Here is a 20,751-nt window from a genome sequence, read left to right as displayed (position 1 = left end):
CCCCCCCACCCCCAACCATCCTTGACAGTGCAAAACACTGCAATTCAAGCATGGAGCTGTACTCACAGATAGAAATGCCAAGAACACTTAGCAACCTATGATTCAGACCACCAGATTCAGATAATGCATTCTGTCCATAAAGAAAACTATGCTTTTAGTGTACTGCTAACATTTTTCTTTCTGAAAGGGAGGATATTTTCAGCATAGGCTTCTCACCTTCTTCAAGATAAGTAGTTCTTTAGAGATGATTATTCCTAGAGCCTTTAACCAGCCCAGCCAGTCCTCAGGGTCAATGAACTCAGACAAAACCACTTCACTTCTTGCTCCTGCATGAGCCATGGAGACCTCAGTTTAGCTGAAGAGTGCTCACCCATTCTTGATCACATACAGCGATCTTTCTTGCAGCAGGGCTGGTTTCTATCTCTGATAGAGGAGAAGCACTTCTAATATTACTGTGAAGCAGGGGATGTCTGAGATGCTTCCTAATATCATTACAACAGGAGGAATCTGCAGAGACCCTGCAAAAAGGACAATTGCATGGAACTTAATGATCACTGTAACACCCTCCTTCTCTGGGGAAATAAATGGATAGAGCTGCAGGTGAAACCCAAGGGAGCCTGGGATATACTTTATGGCAGTAGTTTAGGGAAATCAGCACCCAAAGAAGAGCTGTCAGGGAATCTGTCTCCTGGTTGCAAAGCCTTGTGATATGGCTGGGCATGCTCTGGGACACAAAAAGAGAGAAACAGGGTACCTACTGCCAGCTGTCCTTCTAGCCCTAGAGAAGGAGGGAAGCCAGTCTCTGTTCTTTTCACCACCTGGAATAAGACAGGGCTTCTGCTTGGTTAGGAGCCATAAAACCTATTCTAGTGGTATGTTTTTCTAATTTTTCTACTTTGTGAGGATCTTTCAGAGGTGGACAATGGAAGGACTAGTGGGCTGTGTACACTGGAGGAACAAAAGCCTGTTAAGAAAATTTCCCAGTCTGACTAATGAGATTCTCTGGCTGTCACATTTCGAATGCCAGGGACTTTTACTGCTGGTACTGAGGCCCCTTCACAGCAGTGGCTCCAGGGAGCCCACGGGTGCCTTGCTCCTACACACCCCTCACACACAGGCAGACCAGGTTTCCCATGGCAGAGTCTCAGATGTCTTTTTCCATAAAGCCATTTATTCCTGGTGCAGTCCTGTGGCTGTAGCAGGCACTGTGACATTCTTATTGTCTCTTAGCAGCCCATTGCCTGTTGTTACTTTTAAGAGCAGAAATTCAATACTGCAAATAAGATAGAATGCTCATGACTGTATTTGCAGGTTTTGATATACATTAATTTCATTTAAATGAAAGTTACAAATGCTTAGACTTTAAGCCTGGCAAGGCTGTGATGTCAAACAAGCCTCAAAGGATGCTCATCTCCCTGAGCCAAGGCCAGCCAGCCTTGGCTGCTCCTGCTTGGTGGTATCCAGAGCTATGTGAGGCTAAATTCTAACTTTTAGCTGTTATCTGGGCTTTACATTGGCTAGGAAAATACTAGGAAAATAAATAAAACAACAGCTAAATGAGAGAGTCCTTGGATGCCCTTCCTGCTGCTTCTTTGGCTCTGGCTTCCCTATCCCTTTCTCTGGCTTCTGCCTGTTGTGACTATGCTCAGCCCATCTCACACTTCTCTCTGCTCTCAGGCACTGAAGCATGCTGTTGTATGTGTATTGAAAATTGGGCCATAAGTACAAGTTTCTGTAGAAAGAAAGGCAAGATTTTTCAAAGACTGTGCATGCAAAAATACAAGTTTATTTGTTCAGCAAAATAATGATGTAAGATTGCCCAAATAATCCCTTTGAAATTTTGAGTGTTAATGTGAAAAGTCAGTAAAGCACAAATTAGGTTCATTTATGCAGCAGGAAAGGAGGAGAATTCCTCATAATCTAACCTAAACTCGTATTTTTTTTTTTTTATTTTTTTTTACAGTGATCACCATTCTTTTCTTTCCTTAAGCAATTCTCATTCCCTGCAATTGTGGGCTGCCGGGCTACGGTATGTGGGGCTCCTGTGTGTGTGACACGGTGACAGCAGGTGGCAGCAGGATCCCACCGGCTCCCGGCATTAACCCATTCCCAGGGTACGGGCTGGAAGCAGCAGCAGCCCGGGTAGTTGCGGGTGGCGTGGTGAGAGCTGCGGGGTAGCCCGTACTGCAGAGCGCGCTGAGCTCGTCCTGGCTTGGAGCCAGTGGGAATGTGCGGTGTTCCCGCTGGAGCCGCGCGGACCGGCAGCGCTGGAAGGCGCCAGCTGCTGCTGGCACCGCGCGCGGCATTTCCGGGCGCAGCCTGGCTCGGCTCTTCGCTTTTGTCACCTGGCAAGGCACCAGTGCCACTAGGTGGGGATAAGAGCCTTTTAGGCTGAAGGTAGACAGCACTGGCACAAACAACGGCATCAGGCTGCTGCCTTTATTGTGCCACCTGTAGAGTAGAGAGGGGAGAGCCTGGAGTGGGACTGTCACCCCGAGTGTGGCACTGTCCCCTGGAGAGAGGAGAGGCTCTGTGTGGGACCGTTTGTCACATTCCCACCCAGGGAATCGACGCAGAATCATTCTGTGTTGTAGAGTCGAACTCACGTCAGTGCATCGGGTAGCCAGTGAGATTAGAAATTTGGGAAACCCAGACATTTCCCAGAGGAGGGATAATTCAGTTGGAATTGCAGCCTGCCACCCAGCATGGGAAACGTTCTTCTAGTGATTATTATTAGACCACCATTAATAAATTTACTGTCTTTTGGCAAATGAAAAAAGAGATTTCACTCAAATATTTTTCACTCAAATCTCACCCTGTAAAAAAAACAAAAAAAAAAAAAAAAAAAAAAAACACCAAACAAAAAAAACCTGCTGGGAGACTGATGTGAGGACTTTGTTATAAAAGCTCGCTCGACTTCAACTCATAGCTGGGATCCAGGTACTTACTTCCATGGTAGGAACAGAAGTTCACCATGTGGATGTTGTATTTTGACCTTTCTTCTATTTAAAAGATCAATGAAAAGTGTTCAAACTTTGTCTTTTTCAGTCTGCTCAGCCTTGCACTCAGTCATGCTGTTTTAAACAATGCTGCAATCTGTTGCATTGTAAAGCAGCTGTGGAAGGGAATGCTGGGCTTGGAGGGCAAGACTCAATGAACAGAGAAAACAGTACTTTGTAATAAGAAAGACAAGAAATATTATGTTTTGCCCATTGGCAGTGTAACCTTTTTGTAATTAAATTATCAGGTTAAAATAAAGCTCTTTTAATTATTGAAGGACTAGGAGAAAAGTATAGTTATATAAATTACTCATCATGCTATAAATAGTTATTTTAATTCTAAGTGCTGTAACATTTTTCAGGGAACTGTTATTTATTTGCACACCTCAGTGAGAGAGTTTCATTAAGTTTGAAGTTATAACCCCAGATTTGTATGCTGTTTTCTTGCACATAAGTCTGGATTGGTCTGTTTGAACTGTGCAGTTTGGGAATACAAATGAACAAAATAAGCCTTCTTCAAGTTCCTTCTCCAAGTCCCAGCCTGTTAGCAAACTCAGAGAATTTTTTTTTAGGTCTAATACTCTATGTAAATTGAAATTAAAATGGAATGGATACTGTAATTGTATATTCTTATGGCTGTGAGACACAATGAGATCTTTATGTCAGCTGTGAATGTCACAGAACAAATAATGTGCACTGGGAACTATTATGCAGGCTGCCATTTCTCTGGTCTATCCTTTAACTAGAACTGAGTGGGGACAATATGAAATATTCATGTTACTGATATTTTAGAGGGTAATAAGACTTTTTATATTATTTTTTCATTGATCGTTTAGATGGGTTCTCTAGTTATGACAATTTCCAGATATAAAACTTACAGTATCTTCACTTGAATAGAACCAAGTTAACATGTCATACTCTGAAAACTTTATTTTGTGGATCATTTAGAGATGATTATCTTTTATTGATCACCTGGCAGCAAGACCATGCTATAAGTCAGTAAAATGCTGGACGGGCATGCTGTGCTTCCCACCTAACCCATGCTCTGTGGCACTGCTGCTAGCAGCAAGAGGGCTTCCTTTGCAAGTTCCAAGCACTGAAATTAGTGGGTTCCATTCAAACAGTGGCATGTTTATTGTATCAGAATTGAAAATTATTTTCTTTGAAATTTTCTTCCTCTTGTTTCTTCTCCCATTATCTCCAGGAACAATTACATTCATGTCCTGTCAAATCCTAGTGTTGTCTCTGTAAATCAAACTATGGCTTCTTTAGAAATCCATACTATGAAGTATTCTCTTGTCCTCATCTATAATTCCTCTGTATGTACCAGTAACAAAAATCTTTCATCAATATTTCTGTGCACCCATGTTGTGGTATTTCTTCAGATCAGTGCTATTACAATGCAAATTGTAGATATTGAAAATCAGTATACAGAAAATGGTACACAAGGCATGTTATGTTGCAGTCATTTGGGAATTTTAAAACCCTTCACTATCCAAATACAATTAGTTTCATATTTCAAGTAGACACAGAAAAAGCTACTGCCTAGCCTCAGATTATTGATTAGTTCTGCACTACTCTAGATTTTGTGCATTTGATTATGTTTCAATTAGTACTCAGATCTGCCAGCAAAATGTTATATGAATGCTGAGAAACTTCTTATGCTTGCCTTTTCCCATTTCCTTTTTTTCCTTCCCACTTCCTCCTTTTCCCTTTCCCTTTTCTCTTTCCCTTTCCCCTTCTGCTGACTGATGGTTTTCATCAGCTGAGAAGTCATGTGTTCTTTACAACTGTATCACCGATACCCTTTTGAGCATAGCATATTAAGGGACCATTTTCCCAGGCTAGTGAGTGCCTCCCTTCTGAAGTGAGTGAAGCTGATAGTTGAGGTCAGCAAAACGTATACCTGGATTCATATATGCTGCATTTCTGACTCTTACTTTTTTCTCCTGAAAGATGGCAATGGATTTGGTCATGCTCACCTATTTGGACATCCTAGACATAACCTCAGTATACATTTACACAGACTTTTGAACACCTTCTGGCTACTAGAAGGTGTTTTATAACTCAGCTTGCATCCGGCATTTGCTTCAGACCATGACATTCACCACAGAAGTTTTACATTTTAGGGTTGTTCCTTTGAAGCCTTTTGATTCCAACTATCCATTTTTGGCTTTTGAAATCAATTTGATTTCCAAAACCTGGCTGAGCAGATTCTTTTCCTCTGCAACGGTTTCCAACCTCTAATGTATCTGTGTGCCATTGAGTCTGTTATGACATGTGATACTTCCATGCCTTTTTAAATGTCATGTACTGAGCTCATGCCTTAGGTACCTGGCTGTTTTCCCCCTCACATTCCTTAGATCCCTCATCAGCTTTGGCTTGAAGAGTTTTGCACAAGGACCAGTTTCCACACTCCTTAAACAATTTATTCATTGCCTCCAAGGTCAGTAAGCATTACTTTGAGCCAGGCATACTGTGCTATAATTAATATGTTGTAGTGTAATAAGATTGTGTGGTGTATTTTAAGAAACTCTGGAACTACTAGTGACAGAGGGGTTGAATGTGAAAATACTATCCATCACATCTCATTGCTATGAAAAGCAGACTTATTTCAGCATTTCTGTTTGAAATGTATGAGTGCCTCTCTCAAAGGTTTTTAGATGTAAGTATGAATACTCCCAAATAAAAATAAAGCCTTTAAGAGAGAATTCTAATGTAGCCAAAGTTATAAGCAACATTATTGAAAGAAGCTCCAATACAAAAAAACATACAAACAATTACTTCCTGTAGATCAACTGAAGCTGAAACTGGTATTCTGTTCATATGGTCCTTCCACTGCTGAAAAAATGACAACGACTTAGGAGAGAAGTTAAAAGGGAATGCTTTTGAAAATGCTGTCCATAAGCAGTCAGCATCTGCCCCAGTATCTGCCTCAGAACTCTGCACCATGGAAGATTTAATCAGGTTGTAGAATTTCATTTTTAATTAAATTCTCACTGCAAACTTTTGTATGACCCCATTAGAGAAGAATTATATTTTGTGAATTTTATTCATGGAATAAATTGGCCCAGAATTAATTCTTTATTAGCAACTGGAAAAATACTGAGAACATTAAAAAAAATATTGAAAGAGCTGGAACTGATACATTTGCCTTAACAGAGCTGTATTTAAAAGATGTGCACATGAAGAATCCAAGGCATAATGAAGCCTCTTACACACAACATGGAATAAAATATTTATATTATAATCATGCTATTAATAAAACTATGGATCAGCCAGTGCCTGCTGCAACAAAACTCAGTTGAAAGCCTGGTTACTGTTTAGATGGGGCAAAGCAATGTAAGAACTGAAAACCAGATGCACATGGACTAGCTTGGGAATCCCTATGCTGATTTAGCTGTTCAGTTGTGTAATACCCTGAATTTCAAAAAGTCTCCCGTGGCAGCTAGCACTGTCCTTTTCATTTTGGCGTGCAGTGAAGGGCCAGGGAGCAGAGGGAAGGTCTGCAGCCCTGCTGTGCTGCTTCCATCCCTGGTGGATCCTGTGAGTGCTGGGGGTTCTGCAGCGATGTCCTTGTTAGTTGTTGTTGAAGTTAATTCTAAGGCCATCAGAAATAATTTGGCTTGATCAGAGCAGGACAATCTCAGGGACATTGCTGTCAGTTGATGCCCTTGTCAGAGTGCTGCTGTGATACCAAATGGGTTATCTTTGGTCTTGGTCGAGTTTCCAAGTTTTAAAGAAAAAGATAAAAACCCAGGGGGTTTGTGCAGGTGCAAAATGACAGGTAGAAATGAGAGGAACAGTTCAGCTGCACTGAGAACAGATACTGTAGAGCCACATCTTAGATGCAGTCTTAAGGGTAGTTGTATGTCGCTGTTGAGGCAGGACGGGAATGAAGAGACTGACTCAGAAGGCTCTTGAGAGTAAAACTCTGGTTTATTTAAAATACACTGCTCTTTTATACAGAGCTTCGCAAGGACCACATCCATTGGTTCTGAAGTGAAAACAACCTATACTATTGGTTTAGAGTGCTTGATGCACAGTGATAGAACTTAACTATAAACAATGTGGAAAACAAGAGAGATAAAGAATTATTTACATTCTTTCCCAGCTCTTTCCCAGGCTTTTTGCCTGGCTAGAAACTCTCAGTTTCTTTCTTTGACTGAATCTGAGACCCACTGTTGTACAGGAAGATTTAACTAACTAATAGATACTGCTTGGTGGTTTTCCTGTTGCTGTCTTGAGTCCTACTTTCTGATGCACGTATGAGTTCACTTTGAGATCTCTCCTTGTTTGCTGGGAGCAGAAGGGAGGTGTTGTCACAAGTGAAGTGATGTCAGTGGCATGAGCCATTTACCTGTGTGGTCCCCAGTGTTTTGCTCAACACATTACTTGCCAGAAGCCTCTTGATTCCCAGTTCTGCAGCATTTCAAACTTTATCCAGTGCCAGAGTAGGCCAGGCTCCCAGTCTTCCTCCTTGTACAGAGAGGAGGAATACGGGCAGCAGTGCCCCTACTGCTCTGCATGTGCATGGCTGAATTGGATAGTGGTAGGTGGATATTCTCCTCCCAGAACACTCCTGCATTTCTTTGTTGACAGGAGTAGTTTCCTGCAAAGTAGATTACTCAGGCTCAAAATAAGAACAACTGAAAATTATATTGAGACTTTGTTACAAATATGATCTATTGCTGTGAGAAGATTAAGAGCAGGAAACACACAGCCTGCAGCTTTGTTCTGTCAGCCTGCCCAGGCTAAATAAATTTTGCTTGGATTTTATTGGACTAAGTTCTCTTTTCTCTCGCTCTCCCCGTGTCTTTCCCCAAAGACACTGTTACTGGTGGATTGGGCTATTCAGAGAACAGCTGGGAAGTGCTTTAGGTTTAAAAAATTGCTCTTTTTTGCCTGAAAAAAAAAAAAAAAAAAAAAAAGAGGAAACCTCATTTAGCCTCCAGGAATTAGGGTGCAGAGCAACCAATAACTCAGTAACAGAAGTGTCATAATGGGAAGGCAGAGTCGGCAGAGTCTATGGAAGTCCCTTGTCTGCTTTTCGGGGGTGTGAGAGGCCCCCTGACTGGACCGGTGTGCATTTCTCTGCTCCATGTGGGATAAAGCAGAACTTGGCCTTTACCTCTTGAATCCAAGTAGGGAGAGTCACAGAATTATAGAAAGGTTTGGGTTGGAAGGGGACTTTTAAAGGGCATATAGTTCCAGACTCCTTGCCACTGTCCTACTGTCCCAGTCTACTCCAAGCCCCATCCAACCTGGCCTTGGACATAGCCAGGGATCCAGGGGCAGCCACAGCTGCTCTGGGCACTCTGTGCCCAGGCCTCCCCACCTCCCAGGGAAGAAATTTTTCCTAATACCTAATACCTAAGAAAAGAAAAAGAAAGAAAAAAATCCATTTCTGTGGAACATTTTTATTTTTTACAAACTAGATCTTCTAACAAGACAAAGAAATAATGTATTTGTTAATTGGCTATGTTGGTAGATATCTGAGAGCAGCAGCAAACCAGAAAAGAGGTAAAATTGAACTGTGAGAAATCCCCTTTCCCAAACAGAAATAAAAATAAATTTCAACACCTACTGGCATCACCCAGCTAATTGCATTTTTAGTAGGAGGAGAGATTTTAAACCTGACCAAAAATAAGATTAAATTACTTTCTTCTTTTTACCCTCTGTCCCAGTCAATTTCTATCAGGTAGTGTTTCTTTCTTTTGCTTTCTGTACTCAATCATTGTTTATTGCTCTAAATTATAATAACTTATGTCTGGACTGTCTCAAAAGTAGTTTGATTTCCATGGTAATTGGATCTGATATTTCAGTAAATTCTTAACCTCCTCTCAGGAATATTTAGGCTCATTGAGAATTTCAGTAAGGGCTGTGAGATGCTCAAGTGAAGTTCAATAATGAGAAGTATAACATTTCTTTTTGATGGCAGTACGTGAGAAAAACTGTGGATGTCAGTGATGCTAATTATATTGCTAAGGGATTGATACTTCTAAAATATTAATAAATATTACTATATTGGAATACTCATACAGAAAACAGCTTCACTCAGGCCTTTAGGGACACCTTGCTACACAGCAAAGCTTTAGTGAAGTCATTAAGAAAACCATTTACAGCTTTCAAAAGAATACATGGGACTGATCCTGCTGTGAACAGCAACTTAAGGTCCACTGTGCAGCTCAGGAGAGTCCCCTCTCATCACACAGCCTTTGACTCACGGCATCATATCAGTGCTTAATGTAGCTGGACTAGAGTATCCTGGGAGATAACAACATAAAGCGTCAGCTGAAGATAAAGTACACAAAGGGTTAAAAAACCAGCAAATGAAACAGCAAGCTGGATTTCAGGCTTTCAGAGGAGTATTATTAATGCAGTAGCTTAATAATTACAATAGTAATGTGAGGTTTTATTTTTACACACATCTATCTGTCTGTCTGTCTGTCTGTCTGTCTGTCTATCTAATCTATCTTTCTTTCTATCTATCTATCTATCTATCTATCTATCTATCTATCTATCTATCTATCATCCCAGGTTAGATTGTCCCAAAATGAATTAAAAGAATGATGATGAGTGTGGTACTTGATGCTGTGCACAGAATACTTAGTCATTGTAGACCAAGTAATCACATCACAATTTACCAGAACAAGTGTCCCTATTTTCAAAAGGATGCAGGTTGGGTTTTTTTTTTTTTTTTGCTTTTTTTTTTTTTTTTGGTAATTCTATACACGTCTGGCTGCAAATCTGGAGAGCTAAGGGAAGGTAAGTAGGAAGGACAGACAAGTGCTTGCTAATGGCAGCTATTAGGTGGCTCCAATAAGGTCCTTCAGAGAATCTGTTACTAATTGTCATGTCCAAGGACTTGGAAGCAATTTCAGTGTTTCTGGGTGCTCACAGAAGTGCCTCCTGAGCCAGGGGAGTCAGCTGCATGCAGTGCTGGCCATGGGCACGCTTGTTGGCTTTCCTCGCCTGGTATAGCCGTGGGAGCAGCAGCTGACCTGCTGCTGACCTGCAGGTGTTAAACATCTGCATAAGCCCCCGGGGCTGTGCAGCATGATGGAAAGTCTTTTGCTTCCCACGGACCCCTCAGACTTAATCTGATTGCCCTCTAACAAGCTGCTTCTTGTAATATTTCAGATTTTACTAGGTTCCTGTGAATGTATTTGCAGCGTGGGAAAACAATCTACTGGAACAAATAGCTAAGGTTTTGTAACTGCATTCCAGTCAATAGCAAAATACAGAAATAGGGCATCTTTTTAATGAAACGATTTTGCTTTGAGTGTTCTAAACTTCACTATCAGGCAAAGAAAGTGTTTCAGAGTTTTTCCTCTGTGTTGTTAAAGAGCCCTCTAAAGCTGTAATTCAGTGTGAAAAATTTTACTATGTATCAAGCAGATCTGGAGGATTTTGGCTGTGACAGAGAGGAAATGCTGAACAAAGTGGTTACTGTATATTCTGTTGCCTTAGAGACTGAAACATCTGTATCCATGCAGGCAAGTGATGCAGACGTGGTAAGATTTGACTCCTTACATTCCTCTGTTCATCTGGCTGTCAATGGAAATGTTTTATGGTGTGAATATTCTGGGCTTCTTTAGCATTGTATTTATCTGGTTGTGTGGCATGTCTTGGACTAGGAGGGCTTATTAATTAAAGTCTAACTCTGAAGTCAGGACTTTCCCTAAGAAAACATGCTTTTACATAAATAATTTTTCAAGATGAACTTGGAGGGACTTGAAATGATTGTTGTACTGGTAATAATAGTTGGATTTGTGAAGGCACTTGAGCATATGGGTCTCCTAGAAGACAACTTTGAAGGTAGGATATTAAGAAAATATTTTGTTCTGAAAGCCAGTCGCTGCAGAGGCTTTTACTTTAATCTGTATGTGCATGTGCAGCATTTGAGTATCTGGGGAGCTGAAAGGTAGCTGAAATAACATTATGTACTTTTCTTCTAGGCAAATGAAATGTATTTAAATGTCTATATAGTATTGTAGCTCTCATTACAACTCTGAAAATAAATGTGACATAATCTTAAACCAGTCTTTGTTTATGTTTAAGATTGTTTGAAGAACTTCATTACCAATTTATGTGCTTTAGTATACTGCAACTCACATCCCAAAGCTCTGAATGAAGGGTATACATTTTAGTAAGTTTATAATTATATCCTCTCAATTTGTTCTAATTTCTAGAAGTGTCATGGCTTGGTTTCAGCTATTGCCTGCTATTAACAGAAAATCCAAAAACCTTACTGTACTTACTTGGATGAATGTTTCTGTCATAATCAATTTAGCCCTTTCTCAGAATATTTATCTTTAACAGATCTGCTTCGTCTTGCTCTCTGTTCTCAAGTATGTTTTAAGAAAACATTGCTGATTGAAAGGTAAATATGCTTTGAAGAATATAGTTTGAAGGAGCTGACTGCTAAAGATATCTTAATTCTGGTTTCCTCTCTGATTTACAGACAATGTAATTCATGTAGAAACATACAAATATTAAATGTAAGTAGAAGGGATGAATTTTAGACAGTGAGCCCCATAAATCAAAGCATATCTGTACAGACGTTGTCATTGTTTAATAGGGAGAGTAGATTTACAGTGTGCCCGAATCTGAATATTCCTGAATATTGAACAGCTGGTTTTTTTAAAAACTTGAGAATAATTTTTCATGGTAAGCAAGAAATACACTGTTGTTAAAATAACCTCCAGCTACAATAGGGAGAGAACAATTATTCCTTTCTGCTTCAGAGCTCATGACAGCCTGGAAGAGATGAGTTTGCTGGCTTCATAGTAATTTACCTGACAACATTTGGTAGGTTTGAAGAATCTTGAAGAACTATAAATGGAGGGAAAAAGTTATAAAACTTTAGGTTCTTTGATTGTGTGCTTTATTTTAGTTCTCATGCATGTGTTTGCTTTTCCTACTTCCTGCTGCTTTGAGCATTTTTCCTAACTTTTATCTTTGCATGAATTAAGAGGTACCTAGTGATGACTGATGCAAAGCATTTTGAAGCTGGGGCAGTAATGCAGATTGCATAGCAAGCGCTTTACCTACCAGCTCTGACTTTTCCAGGGCTATTGAAATGATGAAAATGTGCAAGACAGAATGACAATAAAAAAATTCATTTATTTTGGCTTTTGTGAGTCTTCAGATGTCGATGTGCTCCTATCACAGAGAGGTGGTAGATGGTACCTGATGTACAGGTAATTTCCTGTCTCCAGCTCTAGCAAAGTCTATTATGAATTGGTCTATCTGGGCACCTAGATTTTTTGAATCCTTTTATTGTCTGCCTGAATGCATCTAAGGGCAGATTCTATTTAACAACTTGGTTTAAAAAGAATAGAGCATTGAAGAAGGAAGCTTTAGGAGGGGGCAGTTCATGGGTTTAGATAGCTGCTCCTTCCCAGTGCCCAGTCTCCAGTGTACCTGTGAGCTCTACTCATGTCATGAGTAAGGGGGGAAAGGCACATTGCTGACTCCTAAGGAGAGGGAAAGTTTGGGAATATTTGAATACTTCAAAGCAAATCATCATAATATCTAGTTGTATTTCTGATTAAACTTACACTAAAATACTGTGAATTATGCTGAAAAAGGGATGAGGTTAACTTCACATTAATACATTAGAACTTCAGGCAAGCTGGTGTTCAGACTCTGTAGTTTGTATACAATCATAGCTTCCTTACAGCTTCTCCTGCTTCTCCACCCTTTATAAGAACATACAACATACACATACTTTGTGTAGCTCTGGTCCTTGTGGGATCTGCTGCTTCCTTTGCTGTAATGGTGAGGTGAATGAGGTTGTCTGTCAATTGTTTCCAGCAGAGACTGTTGACTGTTTGTTACAATAGGTTAGTTCTTAACATTCACATGATGGTTGTTATACAGAGAAATTATATTTAATATTCTAGTGAGAAAAAAGTTGAGCTACTTTTAAGTTCCCTTATTTTTAATAGTACTGCATAAGGCTGTGAGATTTACAGAGCATGATACTCCATAGAAATCTACACTGTCAGTACAGTGTAAATTCCACAAGCATGTGTTATCCTAAGAAGAAACAAATTTCTCTTGCCAGACTTAACTGAGCAAAGAGAAAACAGGTATCAAGTTAAACATGGAGCTGTAGAAAGTTGTGCTAAACCTCAAGCCCCGCATATGGAGTACTAGCCAGCAATAGCTGGAACAACTGGACCTTGCCTTGGGCCCAGATAACTCCTAGCTCTGCTTTCAGTTTCCCCAGACTGTTGTGGACTTTGTTTATACTGAACAGCTTATAAAAGTACACTGCTAATAAATTCTGTGTTGAAACTATTGTAATTATCATTCAAACTCATCAATACTTTCTACAGAGAGACTTTCAAAGTGACTTCCCAGGACATCCCTCTGGCTGACCTGGCTGTTTTGAGACCCTGGCAGGGGGCTCAGAGACCTTGGCACAAAGTCAAAAACACCTGTGGCTTTGATTTTAGCCCATGGAAAAAACTGCCAGCTTTGTATGAGGGATTACAAGCCACAAGTGTTTGAGTAGTGTAGTAGTTGAATGAACACAGGGTGAAAAAGTAGAATTTTAGGGTTTTAAAACAAGGAATTCAAGGGGACAAGGTGAGGGATTTGGGCATGTCCTAGCCTTCTTCTCTTTCTTCTTGCCCTCTGTGACTTGGTGTGAGGGTAACACTTTTCTATTGGTTTAAGGTAGAGACACACTGTCCAACATAGATGATAGAAACTGGCACATTATTGTAAACATAGTACATGTAGTTTTTAGTATAAAATGGTAACACCACCCTAAGGGGGTAGGAGTCTGTCACAGACTGACCTGCTAAACAGACTACAGCTCCTTGATAAAGCATGTTATAGATAAGAGAAAATAAACAATCTTGAGAAGCCAACCCTACACATTCTGACTTCTTTGGCTGTGCAGGCTGGGAAGCAAGGACTTTTGCATTCTCAGGGTCACCTCGACCTCCAGACCCCTGAGAACTTACAAATGTAGAATATAAAATCTATACATTTTTAAGTGGAGGAAGAGAACTCAAATTACCATAGACAGAAACAGGGAAAACTTCTTGAAATTCTGCACCCTTCCAGCTAACCATGACCAGGCAGTAATAAGTGGGTTCTCTGGAAGATCACAGTCACTAAAAGGAGATGCTAGTGCTAGAGGTCAAGTCCTTGATTCTTGCTGGCCTCTTGCTCTTACTCTAACATTTGTGGAACACCTGGACAGGTGAGCCAGCTGAATCTTTGTGTAGCTGAAAAAGGGCCTCTGTCTAAATGTCATAGAGCACATAGAGCACTCAAACTTATAAACTTATTTGCAAAAACATTAGCTCAAACCATCTGTCAGTAACTGAGCAGAGTGGAGAACATCAGAGTTTTCCTAAATACGTTTTTGTTTCTATCCAAAACTGGTTTTGAAAAACATACCAATATTCACAATAAACCTCAAATACTCCTATGCAATTTCCTATCTCCTCCACTTCTACTAAAATGCAGTGGAGAACAATGCTCAACGCTAGACATTCCTAGGGAAGCCTGCTGTCCTTCAGCTTCAGTCTGTGCTATACAGGGAGTAGGATAAAGGGAAAGAGTCGAGTTTCTCACAGAAGAAAAGCAGAATGATGAGAATATTCTCTTGACAACTACAATTCAAATGTTCATATGCACCTCATAATCTTAGTTTGCACACCTGCATATTAAATCCCATCTTTTTGAGAGGTACTACCATGTAATCTTGAAATTTAACTCTCTGTTCCTCAAATCTCTTATCTCCTTTTCCTTTTCCTCCTTTATTTTCTTGAAGTGTGTGCCTTGTTAAGTCTCTGGCTCACTTCCCATGCCTTGCTTTGCTGTGGTTTAGCTGTTTGGCAGTGTGTGGCTGTTGGACAAGGGTTCCTCAGCAGCACCAGTGGCAGAGCTCTCAGAGCATGGTGATGGCACCACCACCGTGCACCGACTGCATGTGGCCAATGGGGCAGAGCATGTCAGCACCAGCAGGGCTTCTCAGACTGCAGAGCCACTTCCACACAGCGAAACACATGACCATTGCTAGAAATACATGGTCACAGAACAGATTGAAAGGCCCAAGTTTGCAAGATTGAAAGGCCTGAGTTTGTATTTTCTGGTACCCACATTCAGATTTCTCCCTTTGCTACTCCTTTTTCTGGCCCATTTGTGACTGTTTTTTATCTTTAAAAAAATTGATCAGGCCAATGCCCTGGAACGAACTCAGAGAGCTATCCTTGAGTATAAAGGACTGGCTCTGCGTAGACTGAGCCAAACCAGCGGCTTCCAGACTAACAATGAAGACAGCTCTGTGTATACATTTACCCTTGCAAACTGAGACACACCTGCTGTCCTTGAGAAGGTGACAGAGCTGACTGTCTGTCACACACTTGGTGGATGAAAGGAAGTAATTATCAGAACTGTAATGTTTTCTCTGTGTTCTCACAGCAGTCACAGCATGGCTGTGTTCTGTGTCTTTGCTCATAGGTATTAGTACTTGGTGCACACTGACACATGTGACCACAACACACGCCACGATGTGCCTGCAGGAGAGCCTGAGCTTGTGGTCAGCACCTCTGCTTTGGGCTCTACAAAGTTATCACAATTAATCTGGTACTGGGAAGTTTCAGCTGTCATTGATGGACATATTTTGGGGGTCTATGCTTCAATGTGGACTCAGGATGAGCAACTACTCATCTTCCTGTTCCAGCTTTGGAATTTTTATGTTCTTGCACTTTCATTGGCATTTTTGAGTGGCTGAAGAACTCAATAGAAAACATTGATACCAGAGATGAGCTCTGCCCTACAAATCACTTTTGTGCACTCATGTGAGCCACTAGGACTGTAGCACTTTCATGAGCAAAGAATAACCAAAGGACAGGGACCTTATGAACAGAAATAAACTTGTTTGCTACCATCTGGCATGGTTTTCTACATTCTAACGGTGACAGGAGCATGCAAGAAGTTTTCCTCTCACTTCTTCAAGATGGTGCTCAGACAGATGTAATATCTTTTTCTCCACATAATTTATGCATAAGTAAAATTGAGTTAAAAATACTGACTAGATCCATTTTCCTCCATGCTTAACCTTGACCATAAAACACTTATAACTTTTACATGGAAAGGTTCTGAATCAACAAGCTGTAAACTGTAAGAATCTGCTAGCAGCGTGTACTGCTGTGCATGTAATAAACTTCTGTCTTTGTTCTGACACTTGTGACAGTCTCATCATAGTGATTATCTAATTCACACCTTAGATGCTGGATTGAGAGACAATCACAGGAGGCTTTGTGGGTATAATGCAGAATCAGGATCCTAATTTTTTTCCACTGGTCTTGCATGACTCCTAGTTTATAATACCAGCTGGATATTTAAATCTCTGCTTATCACCTGCACTTGAAAAATCTTTCCACTGAAAGTGCTTGATGCTTTCCAGGTGAATACAGTGCTGCACTTTTCTTGAATTCAGTGCACTCCTCAGGCACACACACTTAACTTCAGATATAGAAAGTGACAAAGTAAGATTCTGTCTTAGTGTATAATTCCTAATAAGCTGTCAAGATGAAAAAGGCAGGAAAGCGAGTTAGGACAGAAGAATGCACCTGTTCTTTCAGATGGGAGGACTATGCCCTAATTGTAGACTCATAGAATCGCAGAATGGTTTTAATTGGAAGAGACCTTAAAGATCATCCCATTCCAAGTCCCCTGCCCATGCACTAGATCAGGTTGCTCATAGTGGCTCCACAATATTATGAGACTTCTTTTCTCAGGCAGGAACTGGTAGTGTTTGTGTCCCCAGGGATACTGTATCAGCACAAACAAGGGTGAGCCCTGAATACTGCTGTGCTGGTGGATGGAGCTGCTGTTCCTGTGTCAGTCATGGTGCATGGCCCCTGGCAGGGTGGTGCCACAAATGCTGTTACTGAAAATTCCTGCCAGCAGAATTGGATGCAAGACATGTTAACCCAATAGAAAAGTGACTCTATTTACAGTTTCATCATCTCAGATCTTTTTGAAGGGTTAGGGGAGCTTCTGTAACCCCATGATTCCCACAGAGCCCACTGTGGTGGACATAACCTCTGTGGGGTACTCCCTGGACTCTGTTTACTAACTAATCCTAAATCTGTATTGACAGAATGTCAATTTTATTTTTGTACCTCAAAACAATCTAGCTTTGGACTTGTAATTTAAACCAGATTTGCTGTACCATGGAGTGGAAAAAACCTTTTGGCTTTAATCTGTGTTTTTCCATTAAGCACCTGACCCACTTTTATCCTAACTGGAATGCTTCTGTGCTTAAAATTGCTTCCTAGTTCAGTTGTCTTGGATTCAAAGGATTTTACCAGTTGTCAAAACTGTCCCTCTTTTTGGCTTTTGTCCCAACCTCTGAATTGTTAGCATTCTTAAAAAAATTCTTCTATTGTGTCATTTGAAAAATGGTAGAAAAATATAAATTCAATAAACATTCCAACAATGTTGAGATGACCTAATTCTGACATGCTCTGAAAGGTGAATTTTTCCTTCAGTTCATTCTTGTGGAAATGCTACTGTAAAATATGCATATTTTAGGAGGAGAAAAAGAAGAGGTACTCCATGAAAATATGGAGTGATGCATCTTAACTGTCATTTATCATGTAGTTCAAATGTTGTGCTTTCTGTAGAACATTTTTCAATTCTTTGTGTACACACCAGTTCACATGCAGTCACTAATTTGCAATGCCTTGGTTAATATACTCTGAATTGATGTATTTAATTGAAAAAGTAGGGAAATAATGTTTTTATATGTACATCAGAGGTGACATACTGTGGTTCTGTTAGAGGTCAGTGTTATGCACCATAGGAGAATCTGAGTTGTCTTTTGAGGGTGGAAGATCGTTGCCTTGTATCAACCAAATAGCACAGGATGAAGTGGTAGCCCAGAAAAGAACACAGGAGGAGGGCCTCGAGGATCCCACTTCAGTTGGTAACTTCCTGCATCAGAAAAAAGAAGGGGAGCCTCCAGGAGTGAAATAGTCTGAATAAAAAGCACTTCTATAGCATCTCAATGGGTTAAAAAAAAGCTTTGTGAATGGACAGGTCAAGGTTCAGTGGACCAAAGAGAAAGTATGACCAGAGGGCTGCTTCTGCATTCCTATTTCTCCATGGCCAGTCCTCAAGGGTCTCCCTGTGTGGGACCAATGGTCATGCACAAGGCAGGCTGAGGCTTTCCTTTGGCAGAGGGGGATGCATTGCTACTCAAGAGGCATCCAGTCTGGGACAGCACATGAGCGGCTCTACCAGTCTAATGTTGCTTGAGAACATGCTAGTATGATAAAAGCAAATCATTATACAGCATGGAATGGAGGAGACCCAAATCTCCCAGCCATGTGAACAATTAGCTACTTCCTTTACCACAGCCTAAGATGGTTTTCACTTTTGTAAGTAAAAATAGCTCCAGTAATTGCTTTCTCTGGGTTTTCTCCAAAGAATATGAATGTGTCATTGCTTCCAGTTGACCTAAACTTGTTTCTTAGCAGGACTATGTGCTAGCTTTTTTTCTCCATGTCAGGAGGAGCACTGGCTATTGCTGGCCATCTGCTCATTGTCCTCTGTCCTTTACCTACTGTCCAACACTTGGTTTCCTCAAGTTTTCTGTTATTTATAAAACTTGAGAATCCTATGTTGAGACTCATGCCGACCAGAGGTGATAGTTTATTCTTCGAGACAGGTCTTATTAGCTCGTAGTTTATTCTTCGAGCCAGGTCTTATTAGCTCTCAGAGAACCTATCACACCTGAGATAGCTCAGCTACCTCGAATGGCATACAGACAGTTTGAAGTGAGGTTCTTCAAGTTTCTAACACTTGCTTGTCCCTGCAAAGAGTTTTGGAAGAAACCTGTTGTCAGTCCTGCTCGGAATAAGCCACCCACATCCTGCCACATGCATCCTGCATGGATACACTGGGAATCAGCTGGCTGTACTGGAGCATTTCTGCTCCCTTCCACCTATTGGAAGGTTTCAGTAGCTCTCCCTGCAGCTGATTGCACTTCTGCTTCTTGATTTTAAAAGCAACATTTTGAGCTCAGCTGCTTAGACCTCCCAGCTGGGTTTTTTAAATACAAAAGGAAAAGGTTGAAAGGAGCTACCATTGATCCTGAGCAGTAAATGCAACTCCTAACACGACAAGCACATATTGTTGAGAAGAAAGAAAACAAATGTGATGGGACTCATAGGAGAGATTTGAGTACCACCAGTGCAAACATCTGAGACTAATTAAAAAACTGTGGCCTGTTAATAATGTCCTGAAGCACTTTCTTTTAAGTTATGATTACTCCTGGCCTCTCTCCTCTTCTCCCTTCATCCCTTGATTCTCTCACCTCTGTTCAGTGAGACAGGAAACTGGTTCCAAGTAAAGACTGAGTAATGGGCTAACAGAGCTGACAGAAGCACAAAGCCTGCTTTCCTAGCTGTGGGATGGCATGCTCCATGCCAGTAGGGACAGTCTTCTACTTTATCCATAGATGTTTAACTGTGCTTACAAAGGAAGTTGTTTGTCTGGATTTTGATTTTACAGGCAGAGATGATGGGACTAGTCTTTGGATGCCCTACAGCTCTCCTCTTCACAGAATTTGTTTTCTGCAGTCCTGGATCAGTTTCCTGTGTCCAAGTTCCATAGGACATTGGAGCTGACCCTGCAGAAGTATCTTCAGGTTTCTCATTTTGTTTTCAGTGAGGAGACCAGTTCTGCCTATGAATGGGCTTCACAGCAATATCAGTGAGAAGAGCTTTTCTTCCTTGTCTCTGCTTGAATACTGGGCCCAGTGATAATATTGTGCATCTGGCCAAAGAGCATGCCCATAGCTTAATGCAGTGTTCAGGCTATACTAATTTGTACATTATTTACTCTTGTGGAAAGACTTCTGAATTGCTCAAAAACTGACATTGCAAGCCTCAGAAAACCCGCAGGGTAGGCTACTGTAGGCTTCAGCAAAAACTTTAACAGTACTTGGTTAAAAAAACAGCATTTACTGTAGGTCATAAAAGTAAACACAGATGTAGCAAATCCAATTACAAATATCAATATGTTTGGAATATCAAACATCTGAGTGCAAGATGAAGGAAGTTGTACATGAATGCCTGACAAGAAAACTGTTGAACATATTAAATTATGCACCTCTCCCAAAATAGCTAGAGTTTCAAAAAGAATATAGCACAGCAGCACTCATTCAAGAACAAAAGTAAAAGCCTGGTGCACATCAGACTTGGGACAACTTACTCACAAGGACTCCTTTGAAAGTGAGAAAATAGCTTTGAACTTCATGCCGTGCACTTGCACAAATACGCATGCATGCAAATTAGAAAGCAATCTCTCAGTAAAAGTGAAGCGATGTGACAGCACCCTCCTCTGTAAACCAGGACAAAGGCAGTGGAAATAGAAAAGAGATCTGGGAGGAATCGCCAAGCACAGAGCCAGCACCCCAGCTGGCAAATGCAAACTGCAGGCCACTGTGCCCTGGCTGCAAGCCTGTTTTGTGCCCACTGTTCTTCTGGGGGGCACAGCTGCAGTCAGGCTTTTCTTCTTGATGCCTGATGACTCTTACAGTGACAGCTGCAGAGGCAGGAGCAGGAAACTTCAGTGGAAGAGAAACTGTAGGGTTAAAAAAAAAAATCCCCCCTAACAGCTGTGAATTATTATTCTCTCTGTGAGGTTCTTTTCAGACCCTGCACCATGTATTGTTTGTTCATAACATAAAGCAGGTTTGATTCCA

At 40.8% G+C, this 20,751-nt stretch overlaps 1 protein-coding gene across 5 annotated transcripts in view; it reads left to right on the top strand.

Moving 5' to 3' along the window:
* LOC110475701 (A-type potassium channel modulatory protein KCNIP1) overlaps nucleotides 1–20,751 on the top strand; it is a 242,019-nt gene that overhangs the window by 115,670 nt on the left and 105,598 nt on the right. The window contains exon 1 of one of the 5 annotated variants that reach the window (XM_077786725.1): nucleotides 10,494–10,516. The exons of the other annotated variants lie outside the window; for them this stretch is intronic. The gene's annotated coding sequence lies outside the window, so the exon portion shown is untranslated. Of the gene's footprint in view, nucleotides 1–10,493; nucleotides 10,517–20,751 lie in introns of those variants that run through there. 5 annotated transcript variants of the gene reach the window in all.

The sequence above is a fragment of the Lonchura striata genome, chromosome 15 (assembly GCF_046129695.1).
Source record: "Lonchura striata isolate bLonStr1 chromosome 15, bLonStr1.mat, whole genome shotgun sequence".
Taxonomy (NCBI): Eukaryota; Metazoa; Chordata; class Aves; order Passeriformes; family Estrildidae; genus Lonchura; species Lonchura striata.
The sequence above is the reverse complement of the archived record's forward strand: the minus strand, read 5'-3'. Positions and strand labels throughout refer to the sequence as shown.